At 40.7% G+C, this 21,223-nt stretch overlaps 1 long non-coding RNA gene across 1 annotated transcript; it reads right to left on the bottom strand.

Annotated features, from left to right (window-relative positions):
• Nucleotides 1-18,763: 18,763 nt before the first annotated feature.
• On the bottom strand, nt 18,764-20,660 carry LOC123395925. Its single transcript, XR_006609863.1, has 2 exons — nt 20,384-20,660; nt 18,764-19,155 (listed from the first exon to the last, which is right to left on the bottom strand). It is a non-coding gene; the product is annotated as an uncharacterized LOC123395925 (long non-coding RNA).
• Between the last annotated feature and the right edge of the window lie 563 nt (nt 20,661-21,223).

Raw genomic sequence — 21,223 nt, 5'->3', positions numbered from 1 at the left:
CCGGTGAAACTTTGGGTCTCCTCAAAGTTGAGGTTTTCCTCTAAGGAATCCGATGAGATCACAAGTTTCGTGATAGAGGATTACTTTGCGGCCCGTGGAAGTTTGTGACGGACTATTTGGAGCAGCCCTGCAGGGTTTAATCTTTCGGAAAGTCGTGCCCGCGGTTATGTGGCAAATGTGGATATCTTGTTAACATCCGGTTCTAGACAACTTAAAGTAACTCTAATAAAACTGCCAACTGTGTGTGTAACCGTGACTTTCTCCTTCGGAGATCGTTCTCCGACCGAGAACACGGTGGGGTTATGTTTGATGTAAGTAGGTGTTCAGGATCACTTAATGATCAACCTAGTCTTCGATCGATCGCGTAGACCACCATATAATTACTCCGATCATCGTAAGGTAACCACCATATATGCTTAGGTTGCTGCAAACCCATACACTTAACCTCCCTCACCTAATAACTTGGATAGATTCGATACCAAGGTCATTCGATTGCCGAGTCCCCGTGGCTCACAGATTACTACAAACATCAACATGTATAGGTACGCCCGACGCAGGAGATCCTGATGACAACCAGCTGAAGTGGGAGTTCGATGAGGACTTTGGCCGTCTGTACATGAACTATCCGGAGGACTTAGGCCATGGTCGTGATCGTGGGGCCACCATGCGGGATGTCATAGTTTTACTTGTTTCATGTTGTCCGTAGCGGGAATAAACTATGCTCTGGATAATGTGTGTTTGTAAGCTTAATGCTATACCCTTATCAGATGAAAAGTGTATGCCCTACTTGTCTCTTTTTCAGTTATGTAATGTTATGATTATCTCGCTTGGGAAACGTTTAGATGCGTCCCTTTCCCTTTTGAGGCCTCGCCCCCAAAATAGGAAAGGGATGATAACCCACAAGTATAGGGGATCACAACAGTTTTCGAGGGTAGAGTATTCAACCCAAATTTATTGATTCGACACAAGGGGAGCCAAAGAATACTCTTGAGTATTAGCAGTTGAGTTGTCAATTCAACCACACCCGAAAGACTTAGTATCTGCAGCAAAGTTTTAGTAGCAAAGTAGTATGATAGTGACGGTAGCGGCGGTAACAGTAGCAGTAGTAATTTGTATAGCAAGTGTGACAGCAGTAGCGGTAAAGTAACGTAGCAAGGACCAGTATAGGAAAAGCTCGTAGGCATTGGATCGGTGATGGATAATTATGTCGGATGGCATTCATCATGTAACAGTTATAACATAGGGTGATATGTAACTAGCTCCAGTTCGTCAATGTAGTGTAGGCATGTATTCCGTATTTAGTCATACGTGCTGATGGAAAAGAACTTGCATGACATCTTTTGTCCTACCCTCCCATGGCAGAGGGGTCCTAATGGAAACTAAGGGATATTAAGGTCTCCTTTTAATAGAGAACCGGAACAAAGCATTAGCACATAGAGAAAACATGGGATCCTCATACTATGGTCATCTCCGGGAGTGGTTCCAGCTATTGTCACTCCGGGGTTGTCGGGTCATAACACATAGTAGGTGACTACAACTTGCAAGATAGGATCAAGAACACACATATATTGATGAAAACATAATAGGTTCAGATCTGAAATCATGGCAGTCGGGCCCTAGTGACAAGCATTAAGCATAGCAAAGTAGTAGCAACATCAATCTTAGAACATAGTGGATACTAGGGATCAAACCCCATCAAAACTAACTCGATTACATGATAGGTCTCATCCAACCCATCACCATCCAGCAAGCCTATGATAATATTACTCACGAACGATGGGGAGCATCATGGGATTGGCGATGGAGGATGGTTGATGATGACAATGACGTCGATTTGCCCTCTCCGGAGCCTAGAATGGACTCCAGATCTGCCCTCCCGAGGAAGAACAAGCGGTGGTGGCGGCTCCTTATCGTGAAACGCGATGAACTCTTCTCTGCTATTTTTTCTGGGTGAGAGAGGTTATATGGAGTTGGAGATGAAGTCGGGGGAGCCACGTGGGCCCCACGAGCCTGCTAGGCGCGCCCTAGGTGGGGCGCGTGTAGGGCTCATGGCGCACTGGCAGCGTATCTTGAGTTGATTCTTTCTCTGATATTTTTTATATATTCCATAAAAAATCCTCGTAAGTTTCCAGGTCATTCCGAGAACTTTTATTTCTGCAAAAAAACAACACCATGGCAGTTCTGCTGAAAACAGCGTCAGTCCAGGTTAGTTTCATTCAAATCATGCAAATTAGAGTCCAAGACAAGGGCAAAAGAGTTTGGAAAAGTAGATACGTTGGAGACGTATCAACTCCCCAAGCTCAAAGCCTTGCTTGTCCTCAAGCAATTCAGTTGATAAACTGAAAGAGACAAAAGAAAAACTTTTACAAACTCTATTTGATCTTGTTGTTGTAATTATGTCTAACTCATATTCAGATTTTCAGCAAGATCATATGCTAACCACGTAAGCAATGACATTTAGGTCTCATGGTATACTCATATCAATGGCGTAATTAACTAGCGAGCAATAATTATAAGTTTCAAACGTCAACACTTCAATCAAAATAATCATGATACAATATGAATAAATGGTATCTCGCTAGCCCTTTCCGAGACCGCAAAACATAAATCCAGAGCACCTTCAAAGACCAAAGGCCGACTGGAAATTGTAATTCATGGCAAAGAAGATCCAGTCATAGTCATACTCAATATCAATTAATAGAAAAGCATATAAATGAAGGAGGTGCTCTCTAACTGGTGCTTTTTAATAAGAAGAGGATGACTCAACACAAACATAAATAGATAGGCCCTTCGCAGAGGGAAACATTGATTTGGAGAGGTGCCACAGCTCAAGCTTTTTAAAACAGAGATATATAATTTTGCGTGGCATGCTTTCATTGTCAACGCGATGACCAAGAGTTTTCACCATCTTCCATGCTACACATATTATAGGCGGTTACCAAACAGAATAGTAAAGTTTTGACTCCCCCACCACCGATCAATCACACTCCACGACTAGCCGAATCCTCGGGTGCCCTCCATACCAACAACAATCCAGGGGGAGTTTTGTTTGCAATTATATTTTTGATTTGATTTGAGCATGGAACTGGGCATTCCGATTACCGGCCCCTTTCTCGTGAGAGATAGTGAATAAACACGTATTGAGGATAACACGCCTAGCATGGAAGATACTGACCGCCCCTTGTCACCACATGAGCGGTTCGGGCATACGAAACAAATTATTATTTAAAGATTTAGAGAGTGGCACATGCAAATTTACTTGGAACGGCAGGTAGATACCGCATATAGGTAGGTATGGTGCACTCATATATGGAACAACTTTGGGTTTATGGAAGTGGATGGACAAGCAGTATTCCGCTTAGTACAAGTGACGACTAGCAAAAGACTGGGAAGCGACCAACAAGAGAGTGATAACAGTCATCAATATGCATTGAAATTAACCAGTGTTGAGTGCAAGCATGAGTAGGATATAAATCACCATAAACATGAATATCGTAGAGGCTATGTTGATTTTGTTTCAACTACATGCGTGAACATGTGCCAAGTCAAGCCACTTGAATCATTCAAAGGAGGATACCATCCTATCATACTACATCATAATCATCTTGAAATTAATGTTGGCATCCAAGACAAACCATTATAAGCTCCTAGCTAATTAAGCATGGCATCAGCAACTATGATCTCTAAGTTGTCATTGCAGACATGTTTCTCTCATAACAATGCTGAATTAGGAACGACCAGCTAGTCATATTTACCAAAACAAAATAGGTCAAGTTCATACGAGCTTTTCCAGGCTCAGTCACTACATCATATATCGTCATTATTGCCTTTCACTTGCACGACCGAATGATGTGAATAATAATAAGAGTGTTCGTGCATTGGACTAAGCTGGAATCTGCAAGCAAATTTAAAGGAGAAGACAAAGTAATATGGCTCTTTGACGGATAAACAATAATGCATATGAGAGCCAATAATCATTTTAATCATGGTCTTGTACCTCGACCCGAAGAAAAAGAAAACTATTTACACGGGAAAGCTCCCAGCAAGCAAAAGAAAAATGGGAAATCTTTTTGGGTTTTCTTTTTAATTACCACTAAGCATGCTGGAAAGTAAACTTACAACTAAAGTTTTTTGGTTTTCTCATTTTTAAGAAAACACACGAGAAGAATGCAAGAAAAAGAAATAAACTAGCATGGATGATACAATGGAAGAGTGTGAACACCGATTATCAAAGTGAATGTGTGAGCATGAATATAAAGTCGGTGAGAAACACGTACTCCCCAAGCTTAGGATTTTGGCCTAAGTTGGTCTACTCCCAAGGAGGGAAGTAACTGTCTCCGGGGTACTCCGGAGTGTACTGAGGGTGCCACTGCTGGGTGAGCTCCTCTGGCTCCCACTGATAAACTGGCGTCTGTCACTCGACTGGTGGCTCGGGCACGGGCGCCTGTGATGGCGCCATGCCCAAGTATGCGTGGATGTCCGAGGGCATACTAATGTACCTGCCTAGATGAAGGTTGAACAAAGAAGGAGCAGGAGGGTAATATGGAAAACACGTTGTCGGTTAAATATTAACCGGTATATGAGGGATTCGTTATCCCTCTCAAGGAATTGATAACGTATCACAACGGCGAGATCAAAGAAAGCTGTGTGGAGTGGGGGATCTCCTGTGCGGATGGGTATTCCAAGAGAATTTGCTATGTAAGTGGCATAGATCCCACCGAAGAAATCCCCTTCATTAGCATTATTATTTAGCCTCCTACCAATTATAGCCCCCATGTTGGAACTTCTATCACCCGTTACCGCGCTCTTAAGAATACTAAAGTCAGGTGCGCAGAGGTGACTATGGTCACGCTTGCCGTTAATGCATCTACCTATGAAGAGGGCAAAATAATGTAAGGCAGGAAAATGAATGCTCCCCATGGTAGCCCGTGTAATATCTCTAGTTTCTCCAACAGTTATACTAGAAATAAAATCTTTAACCGAAGACTTAGGAGGGTCATTGGGACTAGCCCAATCAGGTATCCTACATAACCTATTAAAATCCTCTAAATCCATAGTATACGATTTGTCATAAAGATCAAACAGTATGGATGTGTCACGACCAACTGAAAATTTGAATCTACGAACAAAAGAGGCAGTGAGTGTAGTATAATGTTCACATTTATTGGAGATGAATTCTTCGAGCCCGGCGTTGCGAACAAATGTATCAAACTCGTCCTTGAAACCTGCATCAATCATGAATTCATCAGAAGGCCATTCACATGGTTGCACCGGTGCGTTCCTCGGCTGATAAGGATCGAGCTCCCGAATCGCGAGACGGGGACCCCTTTTGCTTGAGGAACCACCATGATAGTTCTTCCTGGACATCTTCCTTTTTCTGAAATAATTCTGAATTTTTTAGTGACTCAAAATAAAAGTGAACAAAGTTTAACAAAACTCATAGCAACTACTCCTACAAGTGCCTAGAGGCCATATCATGCATCAAAACTACTTGGGACCAACTAAAATTAACATGCAAAGCTCAAGAACAGGGTCACCAAGGCAGCAACAATGTGCAATGAATAAAGCACTAGAATAAAAACTAATTGGACCAATGGAGGGGTCACATACCAAGGAACAATTCCCGAAAACAGTTTGGTGAATGGGGGTTTGCACAAGGAGACCGAAAAATGCAGCAAAATGAGCAAGAACACGGGTTTGAGCTGTGGAATGATTTTTTCTGGAGGTAGACGAAGGAGATGGGTGCTGGAATAAGTGGAGGGGGCCACGTGGGATCCACGACGAGCCTGCCAGGCGCGCCCAAGGGGGGGGGCGCGCCTCCTGGGCTCGTGGCCCATTGGTGCATCCCCCTGACTAGTTATCTATCTTAGAAATTCTTAAATATTCCAGAAAAAATCATACTTGAATTTCACGGCATTTGGAGAACTTTTATTTTCAGGTCATTTTTATTGAAGGATAATGCAGAAAACAGGAAAATAATGCTATATTTCTTATTTTTCTACTAAATAACAGAAAGTAAAAGTTGGGAACAGAAGGTTGTGACTTCTAGATTCATCCATCTCACGGCCATCAAAAGAAATCCGTCAATGAGGTTGACCAAGTCTCCTTGACAAACTTTTTTCGAATCACATAAATCGGAGAATTTTCGAATAATCACTAGGTTACCTCAACGGGGATGTGCATATCCCCAATAACAAGTATATCATATTTCATCTTGACAGTAGGTATAGTGAATTCAAAGCTTCCAATAATAATTGATGAAGATTTTTCAATAGCATTAATGCAATGAACTCGATATTGTTACTTCGGAAAGTGCACCGTGGGCTCATTACCATTAACATGGAAAGTGACATTGCCTTTGTTGCAATAAATAACAACCCCTCCAGTGTTTAAAAAGGGTCTTCCAAGGATGACCGCCATGGCTTCATCCTCGGGAATATCAAGAATAACAAAGTCCATTAAGATTGTAACGTTCGCAACCACAACAGGCACATCCTCGCAAATGCCGATAGGTAAAGCAGTTGATTTGTCGGCCATTTGCAAACAAATTTCAATAGGTGTCAACTTATCCAATTCAAGTCTACGATATAAAGAGAGAGGCATAACACTAACACCGGCTCCAAGATCACATAAAGCAGTTCTAACATAATTTCCTTTAATGGAGCAAGGTATAGTGGGCACTCCGGGATCACCTAGTTTCTTAGGAGTCCCACCCTGAAAAGTGTAACTAGCAAGCATGGTGGAAATCTGAACATCAGGTATCTTTCTTCTATTAGTCACAATATCTTTCATGTACTTAGCATAAGGAGACATTTTAAGCATATCAGTCAAACGCATTTGTAAAAATATAGGTCTAATCATTTAAACAAAGCGCTCAAAATCCTCATGATCTATTTCCTTGGATGGTTTGGGAGGAAAAGGCATGGGTTTCTAAACCCATGGTTCTCTTTCTTTACCATGCTTCCTAGCAATAAAATCATTCTTATCATATCTCTTGTTCTTTGGTTGTGGGTTATCAAGATCAACAACAGGTTCAATCTCCACATCATTATCATTACTAGGTTGAGCATCAACATGAACACCATTATCAATATTATCACTAGGATCATGTTCATCACCAGATTGTGTTTTGGCATCAGAAATAGAAACATCATTTGGATTCTCAGGTGTAACAGCAACTGATTTACTAGCATGGAAGTTCCTATCATCTTTCTTTTTCTTCCTATTACCAGGATGACTAGGTGCATCAGTATTAACTCCATGAGAATCTTGTTCAATTCTCTTAGGATGGCCCTCAGGATACAAAGGTTCCTGAGTCATTCTACCACCTCTAGTAACAACTCTAACAGAATTATCATTCAATTCATTAAGCAAGTCATTTTGAGCCTTAAGCACTTGTTCTACTTGAGTAGTGACCATAGAAGCATGTTTACCAATAAGCTTAAGATCATTAACATTTCTATCCACACAAGCACTTATATGATTAATCATACGAGCATTTTGTTTCAGTTGTCTGCTAACATAATCATTAAAACTTTGTTGTTTGGCAACAAAGTTATCAAATTCATCTAAGCATAAGCTAGCAGGTTTATCATAAGGAATATCATTCTCATTGAATCTACGAAGATAATTTACCTCTACTACCCGTGTCGGGTTATCAAGACCATGTATTTCTTCAATAGATGGTAGATTCTTAACATCTTCAGATTTAATACCTTTCTCTTGCATATATTTCTTGGCTTCTTGCATATCTTCAGGACTGAGGAATAGAATACCTCTTTTCTTTGGAGTTGGCTTCAGATGTGGTTCGGGAATAGTCCAAGCATTATCATTTCTCAAGATATTATTCAATAGAATTTCAGCTTATTCCACAGTTCGTTTCCTAAAAACACAACCAACACAACTATCTAGGTGGTCCCTAGAAGCATCGGTTAGTCCATTATAAAAGATATCAAGTATTTAATTTTTCTTAAGAGGGTGATCAGGCAAAGCATTAAGTAACTGGACAAGCCTCCCAAGCTTGTGGGAGACTCTCGTCTTCAATTTGCACAAAGTTATATATATATCCTACAAGGCAGCTTATTTCTTATGGGCAGGAAAATATTTCTCAGAGAAGTAGCATATCATATCCTGGGACTATGCACACAACGAGGAGCAAGAGAAGTAAACCAAGTTTTAGCATCACCCTTTAGTGAGAAAGGAAACAACTTAAGGATATAGTAATAGCGATTTTTTCCTCATTAGTGAATAGGGTGGCTATATCATTCAGTTTAGTAAGATGTGCTACAACAGTTTCAGATTGATAACCATGAAAAGGACCAGATTCAACCAAAGTGATTAACTCAGGATCGATCGAGAATTCATAATCCTTATCAGTAACAAAGATGGGTGAAGTAGAAAACTTAGGATCATATTTCATTCTAGCATTCAGAGATTTTTATTTCCACTTGCGTCATAAATTCTCAAGATCATAGCTATCCTTACAAGCAAGAAAGTCTTCAGCTACCTCTCCCTCCATAACATAACCCTTAGGTATATTAGGAAATTCATATCAAGGAGAGATAGGTCTAACAGGTGGCACAACAGGTTCAACTTCAATAATTTCATCAGTTTCCGAAGTATCATCAGATTCAGTAGTAACTCTAGCAATTTGTGCATCAAGAAATTCACCAAGTGGCATATCATTATCAAGCAAATCATCATCATAAGCATCATGGATAGCAAAAGTAGCATCATCAAGCACATGCGACATATCAGAATTACTGGTAGGTGGTGGTGTCGCAAATTTACTCATAACAGAAGGTGAATCAAGTGCAGAGCTAGATGACAATTCCTTACCTGTCCTCGTAGTTGAGGGCAAGACTTTAGTTTTTGGATCTCTCGGATTCCTCATAGTGATCAACAGATATAAATCCCAAGTAACTCAGAGAATAGAGCTATGCTCCCCGGCAACGGCGCTAGAAAAAGGCCTTGATAACCCACAAGTATAGGGGATCGCAAAAGTTTTCGAGGGTAGAGTATTCAACCCATATTTATTGATTCGACACAAGGGGAGCCAAAGAATACTCGCGAGTATTAGCAGTTGAGTTGTCAATTCAACCACACCTAAAAGACTTAGTATCTGCAGCAAAGTTTAACTAGCAAAGCAGTATGATAGTAACAGTAGCGGCAGTAACAGTAGCAGTAGTAAGTGTGACAGCAGTAGCGGCAAAGTAACTTAGCAAGGACCAGTATAGGAAAAGCTCGTAGGCATTGGATCGGTGATGGATAATTATGTCGGATGGCATTCATCATGTAACAGTTATAAACATAGGGTGATATGTAACTAGCTCCAGTTCGTCAATGTAATGTAGGCATGTATTCCGTATTTAGTCATACGTGCTTATGGAAAAGAACTTGCATGGCATCTTTTGTCCTACCCTCCCGTGGCAGCAGGGTCCTAATGGAAACTAAGGGATATTAAGGTCTCCTTTTAATAGATAACCGGAACAAAGCATTAGCACATAGTGAATACATTGGATCCTCATACTATGGTCATCTCCGGGAGTGGTTTCGGCTATTGTCACTCCGGGGTTGCCGGGTCATAACACGTAGTAGGTGACTACAACTTCCAAGATAGGATCAAGAACACACATATATTGATGAAAACATAATAGGTTCAGATCTGAAATCATGGCACTCGGGCCCTAGTGATAAGCATTAAGCATAGCAAAGTAGTAGCAACATCAATCTTAGAACATAGTGGATACTAGGGATCAAACCCCATCAAAACTAACTCGATGACATGATAGATCTCATCCAACCAATCACCGTCCAGCAAGCCTACGATAAGATTACTCACGAACGATGGAGAGTGATAACCCACAAGTATAGGGGATCCCAACAGTTTTTGAGGGTAGAGTATTCGACCCAAATTTGTTGGTTCGACACAAGGGGAGCCAAAGAATATTCTCGAGTATTAGCAGTTGAGTTGTCAATTCAACCACACCTGAAAGACTTAATATCTGCAACGAAGTTTTCAGTAGCAAAGTAGGGTGATAGTAACGGTAGCAGCGGTAACAGTAGCAGTAGTGACAGCAGTAGCGGTAAAGTAACTTAGCAAGGACCAGTAGGAAAAGACTCGTAGGCATTGGATGGGTGATGGATAACTATGTCGGATGACATTCATCATGTAACAGTTATAACATGGGGTGATTTGTAACTAGCTCCAATTCGTCAATGTAATGCAGGCATGTATTCCGTATTTAGTCATACGTGCTTATGGAGAAGAACTTGCATGACATCTATTGTCCATCCCTCCCGTGGCAGCGGGATCCTAATGGAAACTAAGGGATATTAAGGTCTCCTTTTAATAGAGAACCGGAACAAAGCATTAGCACATAGTGAATACATGAACTCCTCATACTATGGTCATCTCCGGGAGTGGTTCCGGCTATTGTCACTCCGGGGTTGCCGGGTCATAACACATAGTAGGTGACTACAACTTGCAAGATAGGATCAAGAACACACATATATTGATGAAATCATAATAGGTTCAGATATGAAATCATGGCACTCGGGCCCTAGTGACAAGCATTAGGCATAGGAAAGTAGTAGCAACATCAATCTTAGAACATAGTGGATACTAGGGATCAAACCCCATCATAACTAACTCGATTACATGATAGATCTCATCCAACCCATCACCGTACAACAAGCCTACGATGAGATTACTCACGAACGATGAAGAGCATCATGGAATTGGCGATGAAGGATGGTTGGTGGTGACGACGGCTTCGATTTCCCCTCTCGGGAGCCCAGAACGGACTCGAGATCTGCCCTCCCGAGGAAGAACAGGTGGCGGCGGCGGCTCCGTATCATGAAACGCGATGAACTCTTCCCTCTTAATTTTTTCTAGGCGAGAGAGAATATATAGAGCTGGAGTTGGAGGTTGTGGAGCCACGAGGGCCTCACAAGCCTACGAGGCGCGACCTAGGGGGAGGGGGCACCTCCTGGGCTTGTGGGCTCCTAGCTCCGTGCCTCCAGGTAATTCTGGCGCCAGTATTTTTTATATATTCCACAAAAAATCCTAGTAAGTTTCCAGGTCATTCTGAGAACTTTTATTTCTGCGCAAAGACAACACCATGGCAATTCTGCTGAAAACAGCGTCAGTCCGGGTTAGTTCCATTCAAATCATGCAAATTAGAGTCCAAAACAAGGGAAAAAGAGTTTGAAAAGTAGATACGTTGGAGACGTATCAACTCCCCCAAGCTTAAAGCCTTGCTTTTCCTCAAGCAATTCAGTTGACAAACTGAAAGAGACAAAAGAAAAACTTTTACGAACTCTGTTTCATCTTGTTGTTGTAATTATGTCTAACTCATATTCGGATATTCAGCAAGATCATAAGCTAACCACATAAGCAATAACATTTAGGTCTCATGATGTACTCATATCAATGGCATAATCAACTGGCGAGCAATAATAATAAGTTTCAAACGTCAACACTTCAATCAAAACAAACATGAAAACAATATGAACAAATGGTATCTCGCTAGCCCTTTCTGAGACCGCAAAACATAAATGCAGAGCACCTTCAAAGACCAAGGGCTGATTAAACATTGTAATTCATGGCAAAGAAGATCCAGTCAGATTCATACTCAATATCAATTAATAGCAAAGCATAAAAATGATGAAGGTGCTCTCTAGCTGGTGCTTTTTAATAAGAAGAGGATGACTCAACAGAAACGTAAATAGATAGGCCCTTCGCAGAGGGAAGCATTGATTTGCAGAGGTGCGAGAGCTCAAGCTTTTAAAACAGAGATACATAATTTTGGGTGGCATGCTTTCATTGTCAACGCGATGACCAAGAGTTTTCACCATCTTCCATGCTACACATATTATAGGCGGTTCCCAAACAGAAAGGTAATATTTTGACTCCCCCACCACCGATCAATCACACTCCACAGCTAGCCGAATCCTCGGGTGCCGTGCATACCAACAACAATCCAGGGGGAGTTTTGTTTGCAATTATATTTCCGATTTGAGCATGGAACTAGGCATTCTGATTACCGGCCCCTTTTTCGTGAGTGATAGTGAATAAACACGTATCGAGGATAGCACACCTAGCATGGAAGATACTGACCGCCCCTTGTCACCACATGAGCAGTTCGGGCATACAAAACAGATTATTATTTGAAGATTTAGAGAGTGGGACATGCAAATTTACTTGGAACGGCAGGTAGATACCGCACATAGGTAGGTATGGTGGACTCATATGGAACAACTTTGGGTTTATGGAAGTGGATGCACAAGCAGTATTCCCGCTTAGTACAAGTGAAGGCTAGCAAAAGACTGGGAAGCGACCAACTAGAGAGCGACAGCAGTCATTAATATGCATTGAAATTAATCAATGTTGAGTGCAAGCATGAGTAGGATATAAATCACCATAAACATGAATATCATAGAGGCTATGTTGATTTTGTTTCAACTACATGCGTGAACATGTGCCAAGTCAAGCCACTTGAATCATTAAAGGAGGATACCATCCTATCATACTACATTATAATCATCTTGAAATTCATGTTGGCATCCAAGAAAAACCATTATAAGCTCCTAGCTAATTAAGCATGGCATCAGAAACTATGATCTCTAAGTTGTCATTGCAAACATGTTTCTCTCATAACAATGCTGAATTAGGAACGATGAGCTAGTCATATTTACAAAAACAAAATAGGTCGAGTTCGTACCAGCTTTTCCAGGCTCAGTCACTTGATCATATATCGTCATTATTGCCTTTCACTTGCACGACCAAATGATGTGAATAATAATGAGAGCCTTTGTGCATCGGACTAAGCTGGAATCTGCAAGCAAACTCAGAGGAGAAGACAAAGTAATATGGCTCTTTGAAGGATAAACAATTAGTGCACATGAGAGCCACTAAACATTTTAACCATGGTCTTCTACCTTGACCCAAAGAAAAAGAAAATTATTTACACGGGAAAGCTCCCAACAAGCAAAAGAAGAACGAGAAATCTTTTTGGGTTTTCTTTTTAAATACCACTAAGCAAGCTGGAAAGTAAACTTTCAACTAATTTTTTTGTTTTTCTCAATTTAAACAAACACACGAGAAGAAAGCGATAAAAAAAATAAACTAGCATGGATGATACAATGGCAAGGTGGGAACACCGACTATCAATGTGAATGTGCGAGCATGAATATAAGGTCGGTGAGAAACACGTACTCCCCCAAGCTTAGGCTTTTGGCCTAAGTTGGTCTTCTCCCAAGGAGGGAAGTAACCGTCTCCGGGATACTCCGGAGTGTACTGAGGGTGCCACTGTTGGGTGAGCTCCTCTGGCTCCCACTGATAAACTGGCGTCTGGTACTCGACTGGTGGCTCGGGCACGGGCGCGTGTGATGGCGCTATGCCCCAATATGCGTAGATGTCCGAGGGCATAATAATGTACCTGCCTAGATGAAGATTGAACAAAGAAGGAGCAGGCAAAGTAATAGTCTCACGAGTACCCTGGCTAAATACCAAGTTATAAATCATCCTCTTATTAATATCTTTATCAAGAAAGTCATGGCGAACCATGCTATCATAATCTAAATATCTCTCAGGAAGAAGCATCTCTTCTTCCTCGTACAGTCTAATAGGTATCTCAAAATGTTTAGCAAGACGGGTAGCATAGATACCTCCATAAACAACGCCTTGAGTACGGTTCATGTTCAACTGTTGAGCCACTATAGCGCCCAAGCTATAAGTTTTATCATTATAAATAGCTTCGTGCAAAACCGCAAGATCCGGGGAGCTAAGAGCCCCAGCTTTCCCACGGCCAATCAAACATTTTCCCATGAATAATGAGAGATACCGAAGCATGGGAAAATGTACACTAGCAACTCTAGCGCAAGACACTCCTCTCTCCTCTCCTACAACAATAGTATCAATGAAAGCCTCCAAGTCCAGTGGACGAGGTTCATGAATATCCCCAACATAAGGTAAATTGCAAACATTGCAGAAATCCTGAAGTGACATGCGCTGGGGGATATCATACAACATGAACTCAACCATAGGAGGACTCTTCCTTGGATAGAAATTAAAGCTTTGCATGAAAATATTAGTGAGGAGGAGGTATTGTGGACACTTATCTTCGACAAATGCGGTAAGGCCTGTGTTCTCCACCAAGTAATAAAAATCCTCATAAAGGCCGGCGGCTTGTAAGAACACATCGCTTGGCCACTCACATGCTCGAACTTCCGCAACTCGGGGGGCCGGATACTTGGGTTTCTTCTTCTTATTTTCATCTTCCTTGGGGTCACGACTTGAAGAGCCTCTTAGGAACCTCCTCATCTTTTCGTTTTTCTTTCTCTGAAAATTTCTGAAATTTTTAGTGACTCAAAAGAAAAGTGAACAAGGCTCAACAAAACTCATAGCAACTACTCCTACGAGTGCCTAGAGGCCATATCATGCATCAAAACTACTTGGGACCAACTAAAATTAACATGCAAAGCTCAAGAACAGGGTCACCAAGACAGAAAAAATACGCAACGAATAGAGCACTAGAGCAAAAACTAATTGGACCAATGGAGGAGTCACATACCAAGGAACAATTCCCCAAAATAGTTTGGTGAATGGGGCTTTGCACAAGGAGATCGAAAAATGCAGCAAGAAGACCAAGAACACGGGTTTGAGCTGTGGAATGATTTTTTCTGGAGGTAGAAGAAGGAGATGGGAGCTGGAATAAGTGGAGGCGGTCCATGTGGGACCCACAAGCCTGCGAGGCGCGACCAGGGGGGTGTCCGCGCTTCCTGGGCTTGTGGCCCACTGGTGCATCCCCCTAACTAGCTTTCTATCTTAGAAATTTTCAAATATTCCAAAAACAATAATACTTGAATTTTAGGGCATTTGGAGAACTTTTATTTTTGGGTCACTTTTCTAAGGGACGGAAAAAGGAGAAAACAGGAAAATAAAGCTAAATTTATTATTTTTCTTCCAAACAACAGAAAGTAAAAGTTGGGAGCAGAAGGTTGTGAGTTCTAAATTCATCCATCTCATGGTCATCAAAAGAAATCCGTCAATGAGGTTGATCAAGTCTCCTTGACAAACTTTTTTTGAATCACATAAAACCAGAGAATTTTCGAATAATCACTAGGTTACCTCAACGGGGATGTGCATATCCCCAACAAGTAAATCATACTTCATCTTGACAGTAGGTATAGGGCATTCAGAGCTTCCAATAAGAATTGATGAAGATTTCTCAATAGCATTGATGCAATGGACTCGATATTGTTTCTTCGGAAAGTGCACCGTGTGCTCATTACCATTAACATGGAAAGTGACATTGCCTTTGTTGCAATCAATAACAGCACCTGCAGTGTTTAAAAAGGGTCTTCCAAGGATGACCGCCATGACATCATCCTCGGGAATATCCAGAATAACAAAGTCCGTTAAGATAGTAACATTAGCAACCACAACAGGCACGTCCTCACAAATGCTGATAGGAAAAGCAGTTGATTTGTCGGCCATTTGCAAAGACATTTCAGTAGGTGTCAACTTATCCAATTCAAGTCTACGATATAAAGAGAGAGGCATAACACTAACACGAGCTCCAAGATCGCATAAAGTAGTTCCAACATAATTTCCTTTAATGGAGAAAGGTATAGTGCGCACTCCGGGATCACCTAGTTTCTTAGGAGTCCCACCCTTGAAGGTGTAATTAGCAAGCATGGTGGAAATCTCAACCTCAGGTATCTTCCTTTTATTAGTCACAATATCTTTCATGTACTTAGCATAAGGAGACATTTTAAGCATATCTGTCAACGCATTTGCAAAAATACAGGTCTAATCATTTCAACAAAGCGCTCAAAATCCTCATCATCCTTTTTCTTGGATGGTTTGGGAGGAAAGGGCATGGGTTTATGAACCCATGGTTCTCTTTCTTTACCATGCTTCCTAGCAATAAAGTCATTCGTATCTTATCTCTTGTTCTTAGGTTGTGGGTTATCAAGATCAACAGCAGGTTGAATTTCCACATCCTTACCATTACTAGGTTGAGCATCATCATGAACACCACTATAAATATTATCACTAGGCTCATGTTCATCACCAGATTGTCTTTCGGCATCAGAAACAGAGACATCATTTGGATTCTCGGGTGTAACAGCAACATGTTTGCTAGCATGCAAGTTCCTATCATCTTTCTTTTTTTTCCTAATACCAGGATGACTAGGTGCATCAGTGTTAACTCCTTGAGAATCTTGTTCAATTCTCTTAGGATGGCCGTCAAGATACAAAGGTTCCCGAGTCATTCTACCACCTCTAGTGGCAACTCTAACAGAATTGTCATTCAACTCAATGAGCAAGTCATTTTGAACCTTAAGTACTTGTTCTACTTGAGTAGTGACCATAGAGGCATGTTTACTCAAAAGCTTAAGATCATTGACATTTCTATCCACACAAGCACTTATATGATTAATCATACGAGCATTTTGTCTCAATTGTCTACTAACATAATCATTGAAACTTTGTTGTTTGGCAACAAAGTTATCAAATTCATCTAAGCATAAGCTAGCAGGTTTATCATAAGGAATATCACTCTCACTGAATCTACGAAGAGAATTTACCTCTACTACTTGTGTCGGGTTATCAAGACCATGTATTTCTTCAATAGGTGGTAGATTCTTAACATCTTCAGACTTAATACCTTTCTCTTGCATAGATTTCTTGGCTTCTTGCATATCTTCAGGACTGAGGAAAAAATACCTCTTTTCCTTGGGGTTGGCTTCGGAGGTGGTTCGGGAATAGTCCAAGAATTATCATTGCTCAAGATATTATTCAATAGAATTTCAGCTTGTTCCACAGTTCGTTCCCTGAAAACACAACCAGCACAACCAGCATCGGTTAGTCCATTATAAAAGATATCAAGTATTTCATTCTTCTCAAGAGGGTGATCAGGCAAAGCATTAAGTAAATGGACAAGCCTCCCCCAAGCTTGTGGGAGACTCTCTTCTTCAACTTGCAGAGAGTTATATATATCCTGCAAGGCAGCTTGTTTCTTATGGGCAGGAAAATATTTCTCAGAGAAGTAGTAAATCATATCCTCGGGGCTACGCACACAACTAGGAGCAAGTGAAGTAAACCAAGTCTTAGCATCACCCTTTAGTGAAAAAGGAAACAACCTAAGGATATAGTAATGGCAATTTTTTTCCTCATTCGTGAATAGGGTTGCTATATCATTTAGTTTAGTAAGATGTGCTACAACCGTTTCAGACTCATAACCATGAAAAGGATCAGATTCAACCAAAGTGATTAACTCAGGATCGACACAGAATTCATAATCCTTATCAGTAACAAAGATGGACGAAGTAGCAAACTTAGGATCATATTTCATTCTAGCATTCAGAGATTTTTCTTTCCACTCGCGCAATAAATTCTCAAGATCATAGCTATCCTTACAAGCAAGAAAGTCTTCAGCTACCTCTCCCTCCATAACATAACCCTTAGGTATATCAGGCAATTCATATCTAGGAGAGCTAGGTCTAACAGGTGAAACAGCAGGTTCCACTTCAATAATTTCATCAGTTTCAGAAGTATCATCACATTCAACAGTAACTCTAGCAATTTGTGCATCTAGAAATGCACCCAGTGGCACATCATTATCAAGCAAAGCATCATCATGAGCATCATGGATAGCAGAAGCAACAACATCAAGCACAGGCGACATATCAGAATTACCAGTAGGTGGTGGTGTCGCAAATTTACTCATAACTGAAGGTGAATCAAGTGTAGATCTAGATGACAGTTCCTTACCTGTCCTCGTAGTTGAGGGCAAGATTTTAGTTTTTGGATCTCTCGAATTCCTCATAGTGATCAACAGACGTAAATCCCAAGTGACTCAGAGAATAGAGCTATGCTTCCCCGGCAACGGTGCCAAAAAAAGGTCTTGATAACCCACAAGTATAGGGGATCGCAACCGTTTTCGAGGGTAGAGTATTCAACCCAAATTTGTTGGTTTGACACAAGGGGAGCCAAAGAATATTCTCGAGTATTAGCAGTTGAGATATCAATTCAACCACACCTGAAAAAGACTTAGTATCTGCAGCGAAGTTTTCACTAGCCACTACAAGGGATCTGGTATATTGTGACGAGCTACTATCGTCATGCAATATCCAAAAACGTCATGGAAAACCTTGCCGTGTCGTTTTTTGAGCGTCACAAGCATCGTCACGGAATCACCGTCACAGATTCCTCCTAATGACGCGGCGCATGAAAGACTGTCACGGAATATGGGACCTTCAGTGATGGTGCACATGTTGTACCGTCACTAGCATAACACCTAGGAATCCATCGCGTGGCCCTAAAACATCACTGATTAGCGTCACCGAATGTGGATGACATCATTTATGATGTCATGTTATTTTATTAGAATTTATTTCTCTAAAAAACTAAAATTATTTATCATTTTTCTGTATTTTTTATTTTCTCATTTAAAAAAATAAATGTTTATTTTTGAAATACTTTTGCCAATTACATTTTCATTAAAAATATTTTTCCTAGATATTTTCACGTATTGTTTTGTAGAATTATTTTGTGAGTGTAATATTAATTATTATTTTTATTTAGTTTATATCATATTATTTTTGGTAACACTTTCAAATTTACTTTACTATACATTTTGAATTAAAATTCCATTTCAATACATACAACAATATATACTCAACTGCCAAATAACAATATATATTTAACACAACCAAATATCATTGTACATTCAAAGAAAATGACAATAAGTAACTTGGAATGTTAAACTAACATAATTAAAAAAGGCAAACGACTATGTATGTTCTAGATATCACCACCATGTAATGAAAGTAACATAACTAAAGAAAAGAAAACTATTTTCTAGATATCACCACCACGTAATGATGGCCTTCAAGAACCATTAGGCATGTTACTTAGTTTTGAGTTGCATATTTCCGTAAGAGAAAACTGATAAGGTTGTCTGTTTCCTCCTGCTTCTTTTCATAGGATTTCATCTTCTCTTCCTGGCTCTTTTTCAAAGCTTCCATTTCTTATTGTTGCTTCTTTTAATGTATGCAAGAGGCGCTACACCTTCTGTCGTGTTCCTCGCAATCCTTGCCAACCTGTTCCTCTCATACTCGGGTGTTGCCGACATGGTCGTACTAAATTGGAAAAGAAGGATATCATGAAAATTAGGAAGAAATATGTGAACATATGGTGCATAGTCAAAGCTGCATAGAGAAAGTTCGGTTCATGACAGAAAATATAGAAAATTAGCCATACAATTATACATACAGTAAAATCACAGTTCAAGCTGGAAAGAGTTCAAAAGAGTTACTGTTCATAGTTATTTCAGCAAATCAAATCTATTAAGAACCAAGTTATCTCTGAGTACATTTGAATAGAATGCTACCGGTGAACCCAACTACTTAGAACTAGAAGGCATGCAACTGTAGGTGCAGTTTTCAGTTAATTAAATAGGTGTTACTCATTTAGAAGAACACATTGGATGTAATCCAATAGAAGTCATGTTCAGACTAAGGGAAAATTGTTAAAACATCAGAACGAGAGAGCATTCACATGGATATATCAGACTCATTATTTATAGAAGTTCACTTTATTTTTTGAATGATAGGAAACAGCAAAATATGACATTAGTTTTTTGAACTCTCTAAACCAGTGTGACTAACCTTTTTAGGCAGCACCTGATTTAGCTTGGCTAGTTTAGCTTAGCTGCAGCAAAAAAAGTCAGATTTGTCAAGTGTCACGCAACAATGTAATCCACTCTCAGCAAGTTTGTCTATCTAGCTCAAATAAACAACAACATAAAACACTACTAGATGGTCCCAGATTTCAGATAGATGAGGCAAGTCAAAATACAAGAACTGGGCACACAAAGAAAACAAACACAAACACTGAAGAGCATCAACTATAAGCAGATGTAATTAAAATGCACAGGAACCAGATTATTTTAGTAACTACTCTAAGATCATAAATTAAACATGTATGTATTTGATAATCGTACCGAAGTAGCTACTAGGGCTCAAGGCGAGTCAGGGCGCAGGCACACAACATTCTGATTTGATTGTAGTGTAGTATACTGGAACTAAAAGCACTATACTCTCCCGTCAATGATCGTAATATAATCAACCCCAGCCCCACATGAATGAATCGATCAACACATCACCTTTCAGAATGTGGATCAGTTGGTAACGGAATAAATACACCTTGTCTACAGATCTCATCTTATATCAGTCTTTCACATGGCCTGTCTATTAGAGTCCGCACCGAGCACGAGTAGATTGTACATTCGCGTGTACAACAAAGCAATTGGCTAGGAACACATGCGGAAAGAATGGTGAGATCGGGGATAGTTAACAAATCACGTACCTGACAAGATCGACGAACATGCGGCCGGTGGCGGCACACTCTCTAGTGCAGGCGGCAGCGTTCTCGTGGGTGAGGCCGGCGGCTCCTATCCTGTCGGTGAGAAGGGCGGCAGCGTTCGCGTGTACTGGGGCGCGGAGGAGAAGCTCGCGAGTGAGGCGACGGCTGGAATCCCGTAGATGAGGAGGGGGCGGCTCACGACCTGGCTGGGGCGGGTTGATCGAAGGACCTCCGATCTATTTGTGGCGATAATGGGGAAGAGGAGAGGGCCACGAGAGGATACGAGGGAAAGGTAAATTGCTAAGCGCGGGAATAGATCGTGGGGGCTGAAATTTTTGGGGTGAGCAACAGGTGTGGTAGGACGCCAAAAAATTCCAAAAATGGAGGGAACATGTTTTTTCGGTGGAGGGAAAATATATTTTTTTTGGCGTAAACATATAAATATTTTCAGAAAACAAGTGGCTTCCATAATTATTTCGGTGCGGAAAAAATTAGGCAATATAATGCTACATGTCAGCCGACGGAATTTTTAAAAGATCCGATGCCTGCCGAGCCATAGGATTCAATGCGGGGAGCCGTCAGATTCAACTGCGAGCTTTGCAACAAGGATAAGTTACGTCCGAACATTTGTAATAGAGTTCATGTTACGGAACTTTTGCAAGAAAGGTATTGCTGCAGAAAAAAAAATAGCAGCAACCGCATCGGACCTTTGGCTCAAGACAAATCATGACCACCCTATTTGTGCTGCTGCTGCTGCCTCGGGATGAAATGATAAAGAATAGGTGAATGTGATCAAGGATTCACACTAGATTCAGATCATGCAATAGACTAGTTGTTGCAATT

The sequence above is a fragment of the Hordeum vulgare genome, chromosome 5H (genome assembly GCF_904849725.1).
Source record: "Hordeum vulgare subsp. vulgare chromosome 5H, MorexV3_pseudomolecules_assembly, whole genome shotgun sequence".
NCBI lineage: Eukaryota > Viridiplantae > Streptophyta > Magnoliopsida > Poales > Poaceae > Hordeum > Hordeum vulgare.
This window is presented reverse-complemented; position numbering and strand designations above follow the sequence as displayed.